Raw genomic sequence first — 9,455 nt, forward strand, 5'->3', positions numbered from 1 at the left:
TTCACCCCCCCCTGCTTTTTCTTTTCCTTTTCTTTATCTTTTCCAGACTCCTTCTACTCCTATCCCGCCTCGATTTAATATCTTCCAAATACATCTTTACACTTTCCTACCTTCCCTCTCACTTTCCTCCCTTCTCAGAATCAAGTTCTTTTATGCTGTTCCACCAAATTTTGTTTCCACTTTCCCCTTTCTGAATTTCTTTCCTTCTGCTCTCTCCTCTTAATATATCTACACTTTTGCACTGATTTCTCCTTTTTCGTTCCCCAATTGTACTTTTTGTTAGATTTTGTGGAGGATACTGCAAGGACAGGGTAGACTTTCTGGACAAAAAGAAAAATAAGTGAACTAAGCAGGAAGAGAGGAGTGTCAGATAGTGCTAGCAGAACAGAAGAGATGAGGCAGAGAGGTAATACATGGAGTAATTATCTTGAGGCCTCAGGGCTTTACTCCACTAGTGAGAATACCATGCAATCTTTAGGTTACTTCTTTTCTGGTCCATCACTCAAAAATATCCAGAAAAATGTGAAAAAATCTTGGGCCCTGTTCAGTATGCAAGAAAACGGTATTTTTCTCACTTTTATGCTATTTTTCCACTCTTTTTTTTTTTTTTAAAAAAAAGGCCTGTTCGGTATACCTATAAAAATGGCTCTTTTTTTAAATTGTGTTGCTTTTTTTTTTTATTGTATTTTTTTTGTGAAAATATACAGGAGATTAGGGTATAATAGAAATATAAAAATAAAATTATGAAATAACTAATACAATCTTTATGAGAGTAATAATAATTCCAGTCAATATTTCTATAATTCTTTTCAAAATATTCTAATCGATTCTAAGAGTAATTTACAAATGAATTTCAATATGCAGATATGTTAAATTCTACCAATAGTTTGACCTAATCTAACTGTAACAAATCTCAGTATTTCAAACTCCATGGAGGTTTGTGACTCCAGCTAGCGATGGGTGCAATTGAAGAAGTCAGAAGCTGTTTCAAAAAGCATATTGTAGAAACTCTACCTGAAGTGGCAAAGCGTATATATTAAAGCTACATGATGAGAGAATACATCTGTGACTCTTTGCTGAGGCTTTCTGCATGTCTCATGATTGTTTCCTGAAGCTTTGTAGCTCACTGAGAGACAATAGAGATTTGATTGAGATGAGGGAGATAATGATTGAAGAGCAGGTGTGAATGCTTTTATGGACTATTGCAAGAGTGACATCCAATAAGGATGTACGGGAACACTTTCAACATAGTGGTAACACTGTTAGCAGGTATGAATATCTCTAAATAAAGCGGTATATAAATTATCCTATCTTGTAGTTAATACTCATAAATACTTTGAATTAGACATTTTCATCTAGTGCTATGACCAATAATTGAATTGGAGAAAGCAATAACTAAACCAGCAGAATCCGAATGCCTATAGGAAGTCAAAAGAAATCTGGAGTTTTTTTCCTACTTTGAGAACACAATTGGTGTACTAAATGAAACACAAATTCCTGCCCATGTACCTGCAGGCCTCGCTGGTTGTTTTTACAACAGTAAAGAATGCCTTTCACAAAATGTCCTGCTAGCCAGTAGTTTTGATAGATTGTATACCTATATTCTACCAGGGTAAGAGGGCTCAACAGATGATGGGAGAGTTTTGAAGTATATGATGATAAAGGGATTTGATATTTCAGATGGGAAATATCACCTTGGTGATGCAGGATATACATTGAAAAAAGGCAGTTTGACTCTTTATGGTTGAGTTCGTTACTATTTGAGAGAGCACTGCCAGTACCGATCGAAGTAAGTTTACTCTCCTTATTTAATCATTAATCTCTTTCTTGTAGTTAGTGTATAGACTTGAAATTTGATACTTCCTGGTTAATGTGTTTATCTTATAGGACTATGAGTAAGGAAGAACAAGTCAATTTAAGGCACTCCCAGCTATGAAAAGTAATTGAGAGCAATATCGAAATCCTGAAATGACAATTTGGAATTCTTTGCACAGTTCTACAGTTCACCATTCATGTAACGATCCCTGCTTGGATAGTTAGTTCTTGGCGATGGGGAACGATACTTCTCTTCTTCTGTTTCTTTCCTTAGTCTTACAATAGCACTAGGCCTCTGCCTACGTTACCGATAGTACAAGACCTCTGTCTTCTATCGGGAACATATATCGTAAGCTTTCTCTAACTCTTCTGTGTGAAGGGCTTTCCTTGGCATAACAATATTTTTGTAATAAAGATAAAGATAGTAAAAGTGTTTTAGATTTGTTAAAGTAATAAGTAGGAAAAGTACTTAGAATAAAGTATGAAGAACCTATCCTCCTTGGCCGCATCGGTCTCCTTATATAGTGTTCTTCCCACCTATAGTCATGTGACCCAAAGTGGTCACATGTGTGAAACCAAATCATAACAAACTAGTCATGTGACCAATGTAGTCACATGCTCAAAACCCATGACCTCATAGTGAGGTCATGTGCAAAAACTCATAAACCAATCATAATACAATAAACAAGTCATATGACTCGACTGAGTCATATGTGTGAAACCCATGATCTTATAATAAGGTCATGTGTAAAACATAAATCATATGTGCAAGGCCTACCCACAAGGCACACTCACAAGGCACACTCGCCAGGCGCACATCCTATGACTCATAATTGAGCCATGTGTGGAAGCATCACAAATCTCCCACATAACAAATCATATGACTTGAATGAGTCATATGTGTGAAACAATAACATACCTGTGACTCATAAGTATGTGTCACGTGAAAAACCTTTTCCTTGCCAAGCCATATTCATGACAATTCATGTACAAGTAAAGCTAGTACTTGCTCTAGTTGGATTACATAACTTTATTATTAAGAATACAGTTGAGAGTGCCTTTATGCATGTGTTAGATGTAGCAAAATTGCCAACTACGGGTAAGAGTATAATATGTTTCCAAATTTATCTTAGTCTATTACTAACTTGTAAAATATTTAGATAAAGGAGAACAGACAACCCAGTATGACTCTAGTCAAAATGATAAAATCAATATTTATGAAGGTGAGAATGATGAGGAGATGACTGTCCTGCGTGATAAAATTGCAAGCCAGATGTGGAGAGACTATTAGTTGTATCTTGTACATAATAGATATAACTAAAAACCGAAAATACTAGTTGCACTTAATTTACAATAAACATATAGGTTATATTGAATACAAAATACAGGAAAATTTACTTTAGTAATTGAAGTCAATTGATATCTACTAATTATCGCTTTTTTCAGCCATGCATTTCTAAGTGTCCCTCTTGTAAATGCAGTAAATATACAAGCTTTTTCATAGACCCCCAATAACCTGGCCGCCTTTACCTATCATTATCATCCAACTTGTACTCATAATCTTCTTGGAAAACTTCAAGACCAAGTTCTTGCTTAGACACAGCACCTTGTATTCTTTGCATAATAGCCTCATCCACTACCTCCTTCATCACTGAAGCCAAACTTCCTTGTACAACCTTCAACCTCTTCCATCCACGTGATACAAGCGAAGTATCATTACTAATAGGACTATCATCTGAAGACCTAGTATGGGAATGTACTCTCCTAACTGGTAATACTTTGAGAGAAGCATCAGGACACTCTGTTAAACTACTACAAATATAGCTCTCCTGCGTGGACTCCTGAACATTCCTCTCATCATCATGCTAACCACCACTCCTGTCAAAGAGATTGCCTAAGACCCCCTCTACTTGATCCATTGCTTGACTCTCTTCTAGCTCCACTCTTGACTCTAGCTCTTCTGTACGAGTATAATCACCAGTTGCTCTTATACTCATAAAAAGCTCTGACAATACATTGTAGTATGGAAGAGCCTTGTTTCAATATTTTGTAGCCTCCTTATGCTTATATCATCTTATCATTTCCTATTAGCATGCTTTTAAATTCAAAGTAATAGCAAATAAATATTGCCGATCATATACCTCAAGATATGATGTCTACAAAGCCCCTGAAGCTGTAGCAATTCCTTTATTCTCATCCCTGCTGAAGCCTGAATTTTGTCGAATTGCATATACAATCCCAAATTCTCGCTTCAACTAAATATTATATGAGTACTACAATATATATTAAGAATCAATCAATCAGAAATAACTTACAGCAGCTTATTTACCTTCAGTCTGAAGTACAGGAATTGGCTTTTTCAAGATTCCCATATATGCAGCATTCAACTCTGCAACCATGGCTTTCCAGACTGGCTATTGGAAGCCATATTCCCCCCTCTTGGATTCTTGTACTCGCTTTAACAAGGCTTTAACTATGAAGCTTTCTGTCTTATCAATCCAAATACTATTTCCCATACTAGATTGTATAGCCATTAGTACATATATCTTCAGAATAATATTATAGAAAATCGTAAGAGGGGAAGAGAAAACTACTTGAGAGAGTTTGGAGATGGAGATGATACTCAGAGATAGAAGTGTTTTGTATTTAGTTATAAGGTAAAAAGAGGAAAGAAGTTTGATGTAAAAATATAATTCAGAGAAAGGTTCTGTATATATAATAGAAGAGAATTGTGCCTGGCCACACGTGTGTGTATAGTGGGAACATTTTATAAAAGCAATCATGCTGACAACACCAGGTGCTTGGCTTTTGGTTTAAATAATTTATACCCATTGTTTAAGGTGTACGTTGCTTACATATATCAGCCGGAAAAAAAAAGAGAAACTATTGCCAAATACTATTTTTTCTGAAAAATGCTGCTTTTTTTAAAATGGCTTTAAAACTATTTTCAGGAAAATCACCATTTTTTTTTTATAACTGTGTGCTGAACAGAGCCTTAATATTTTCAACAATTTTTACAATCACATACTTTAACTTGTCAGAACAGATTTCCCAATCCAAAAAGCATCAACAAGAAAATGACAGCCAGCTGGGATTTCAATAACAAAACAAAAAAAACACTTCAGTTAATTGAGGATGTAAATATTATTATACGGGACAATACTGGTGATGGGTAAGAAAAAGGTAACCAGATTTATCAAAATACTAATATAGATTTCCACATGATATTTCAGGAAACATTTTTGCAATCAAGATTGGATCAGTAATGAAACCTAATCTAAGGAGTGATGAAATTACTTTTCCACCAAATATTTTTCATGGACTCAACTCCAGACTCTATCTTTTCCTAGCAACTAATTCCAAAACTCTTAATCATGATAAATGTCATAAAAACAGTACTTCCTAGGATGATTGTATAAGCTCAGAAAATCTTAGAAAAGAAGGACCATCTGTTCCCATTCCAGAAAACAAAGCGGAAGCCTCAATATTGATGCCTATCATATAGCACAATAAGATATGTCAATTACTAGAATTCAATTACACTGTGGACCAGCAGATATCTGGGGTCTAAATGAGTGTCAGTGTCACAAACGTGGCTTGGCATGAAAGAGGCTTTCATGTGACACATGGTTATGAGTCACAGATATGTTATTGTTTTACATATATGACTCATTCGGGTCATATGATTTGTTATATCTGGGATTTGTGATGCTTTGGCACATGGCTCAAATATGAGTCATGGGACATGCACCTGGCAAGTATGCCTTACGAGTGTGCCTTGCAGGTAAGCCTTGCGCAAATGATTTATATTTCGCACATGACCTTGTTATGAGGTTATGGGTTTCGCGCATATGACTCAGTTGAGGCATATGACTTGTTTATTGTGTTATGATTGGTTTATAAGTTATTGTACATGACCTCGATATGAGGTCATGGGTTTTGAACATGTGATCACTTTGATTACATGATTAGTTTGTTTTGATTTGGTTTTGCACATGTGACCACTTTAGGTCACATGACTATGGGTGGGAAGGATACTATATAAGGAGGCTGACGTAGCTGAGGAAGATAGGTTCTTCACGCTTTATTCTAAGTACTTTTCCTCGTCCCTGCTGTCGCTTCGCCCCAAGCGTTTCTTTCACCCACATTATGGGCCTCGATGCCTCAGATTCTGGGGGAGATATCAGAGTTCGCTCAGTAGTTCCTGGGGTCTTTGGTGTTGAGGTCTGTTAGGTGTTACATGGTGGACTACTTGTTTGCTTCTCGTTTCGTCGCCTGATGGCTTCTCACGATGCTGTCACTTTGAGCATCTCATCACGGTCGCATATGAGCCCCTTTCGGTAAAATGTCTACAGCTTCCTGTCTATCGTCTACTCATAGGTTTCGCGTTCGATTAGGGTGATTGAACATTGTGTTTGGGGGGATCACCAATGTTGTTCTTCGGGCCAGCTCATATCTTTGTTGGGTTTTAATGGAGTCCTTAGTTCTCACGATACAAAACGCCCTTGGGTTAGACTGATGACCTTCTCAAGTTTCAACTCATCATACTGGCCGCATCAATCCACTGGGGAGGGGGCCTCACCGGCCACCCCCCTCCTCGTTACTACATGTTTCCATGGTTGGAATCATACGATGTTGTTTATTACCGTTCCCTTGGAGGTTTTGTCCTTGAGGCATATACCGTGGTTCAGCCAGATGTCTCCTCCTGGCTAAGGTGGGGATGGCTCTGACCCTGAAAAATCTTACCCCCTGGTTTGGTTTTCATTGCTGCCTGGGGTGGTGTGGGATGATTGGCTGCCAGGCACTCGCGTTTTCTGTGCGTTTGGGTGGTTCGGTTATGGTCTGTGGTTGGCTGCTTCACCCATTGTAAGTAGGGCCTACCATCTGTTTGTCTGCTTCTCTTCGCTCGCCCTACCCCTTCTTGTTGCATTAGTTGGGGATGCCTCTTGCCCGTCGTTCGGTCCGGCCTGTTGCTGGGCCTGTGGGGCTGGCTTTGGCTGACTCTGCTTACCTTTTCCTGATGCTGTCGGACCTCGGTTGTGCTGGGTTGGATGGTGTGGCTAGTGCTGGTGCCTTCGGGTATTGGTGCTGCCTCCGCTGTGGCTCCCAGCTTTGGCTGGTCGGTTCCACTCGGCTATATGGAGCCGAGGGTTGTGGCTCTGTTGGTGTGTCCAAGACCAGTGGCTGCCTGATGGAGTTACGTATAGCTGTTCTGTGGCTGTCGGATGGTTAATCTGTCTGAGTGGCTGAGGGGACTCGACGGGCTCTGTGGCGCCTGGTGTGTGGGGCTTGGGGGGGGCTGATTGGGGGTGGAGAGGTACTTGTGAGTACTGGTGGGGCATGCGTCAGGTTGGGCGATGTCTAATTAAGTGTTTCCGGCCTGATGGGGCTGTTGGGTGCAGCTGCTGAGTGCTGCAACGCTCCTCGACGACCCGGATGGTTCATGGCCACCTGTGCGGATAGTGGGTTGTGACCACCTGGTTGGACAGGTTTGGGTCTTGCGTGCTGGGTTTTGTGGGGTTTGTTTGGTTTCTTTGGTTTGGCAATGGGCATGGCTGGCGGGGGTAAGGCACGACAGGTGGGAGATAGGCCCCACTGGCCGTTTAGGTCTGTTACCACCTCTATGTATTTCTTTTGTTTATGTGTTTGTTTTGGGGGACAGGCAGTAGGTACAGGTCCTCCTCACCATTACACTCTTTGGAGGCACTTGGCAAAGTGGGTTCATAGGATCGACGGCCTGGCATGTGGATGTGAGAGGTGGCCATGTTGGTTACCTCCTCTCTGCCATTGTGTCGCCTGTAATTTATATTTGTTTGGGGGTTTTTGTTGGTTTTCTACTGTAGTGGGGGTTTTGTATGATGGTGTTCAGACCAGGTGGTAGTGGTTTTATAATTTTTGTTGAACGAGGAATCTGGTTGGGTCGGTCTCTTACTCGGCTTCGGTTATACTTGGTGCTGGTTGGCTTCATACTAGAGGCGCTACAGACTTGGACTGGAGTGGGCGCTGGGTTGGTTGATGGTCTTGTAATTAGTTTTCATACTGGCATGACTCGGAGATAGCAGGTGCGGGACCGTAGACTTAGTTAGCTTAGGATTAGTGGTATACCGGTTAGCGGTATCCCTGTGCCGGCAGGGGCTCATCATATGCCAGTATTGGCTGTACGAGTTTAAATAAAATTAGATTGAATTCTAAGTACTTTTCCTACTTATTACTTTAACGAATATAAAACACCTTTACGATCTTGATCTTTATTGCAACGGTATTGTTACGACAAGGAAAGCTCTTGATGAAGAAGAGTTAGAGAAAGCTTACGATAGGCGTTCCCGATAGAAGACAGAGGTCTTATACTATCGGTAACGTAGGCAGAGGCCTAGTGCTATCATAAGACCAAGAAATAAGAAAGCAGAAGAGAGAAGTATCGTTCCCCATCGCTAAGAACTAACTGTCCAAAGGGGGATCGTTACAGTCAGCATCAAACTTGAGCAACTACCCACGTGTAATTTATCCATTAACTCTGTTGTTACTTTACTTTTTCCACATATTGCTACCTAATTTGTACAATAAGTATGAAGTAGTTTATGAAATATTGCCTGTTACATATTTAACAGAAGATGAAAAGAGTTGGTTTGGTTTATGAACATTACAAGGCATGGTTTTATCCACCTTTACTAATATATATGTTGACTTGAAAGATGTTCCACTAGGCTTTTGTGCTATAACTCGCTTAGGAAATTTGACAGATAGTTATATTTATCTTTCTACTTTAGGAATAAAGTTGACTCTACAGCGTGGTATGATATCCTTTATTTTTAATTAATTTATAATTTAAAACTTATTGAGTATTTAGGTAGTATACTTTATTGACACTCTCATTTATTACCAAATTATGTTCGTAAATGGACTGGAAATTTCATATCTATTATCCAGTATACTTATCAGTCAGATTTTGACTTCAATAGTTAAGAGACTGGAAAGATACTTTTTTCATTTTCACAAATACTACCTTGGTATCAGAAAAGATATACTCTGTAAGTATACAACTGTTTTTTTGATTATTTGAGATAATTAAATTCTATTTTTACTTTTATTGTTGTTTTTATTTTTATTTTTATTTTTATTTTTATTTTTATTTTTATTGTTATTGTTATTGTTATTGTTATTGTTATTGTTATTTTTATTGTTATTTTTATTTATATTACTATTTTCATTTTTACATAATGTATTGGTCTTTAGTTTTGCTTATACTTTTCTCAATTTAATTATAAACTCAATAAAAAAAAAAGTTGGTGATTTTTTAAATAAATTATAGTTATCTGTTAGGCGGAGGAAACCTGCATAGACTCAGAGTTGCCTACGCCAACTAAGATTCGTTTCCATAGATGGAGATTGTCTAGGGAGGCTCAAAATATACTTTTTTCATTTATGACTACTAAGAGTGAGGTGAAGTAGGTAAAGTAGAATAGAATCATAAGAACAATATTATATTGTTAAGATCGCTTCTCTGTTACCTGACAATGTCTAAAAGCTTGTGAGGTATTTTGATATTTATATTCCGCATCTGAGCATTCGTTGACTGCATCTATCTTCTATACAAACTATGTACCTCTCTAGTTATAACTTATAACATTGGGTATTTTTCA

The sequence above is a fragment of the Tuber melanosporum genome (assembly GCF_000151645.1).
Source record: "Tuber melanosporum whole genome shotgun sequence assembly, scaffold_125, strain Mel28".
In the NCBI taxonomy this organism is placed as follows: Eukaryota; Fungi; Ascomycota; class Pezizomycetes; order Pezizales; family Tuberaceae; genus Tuber; species Tuber melanosporum.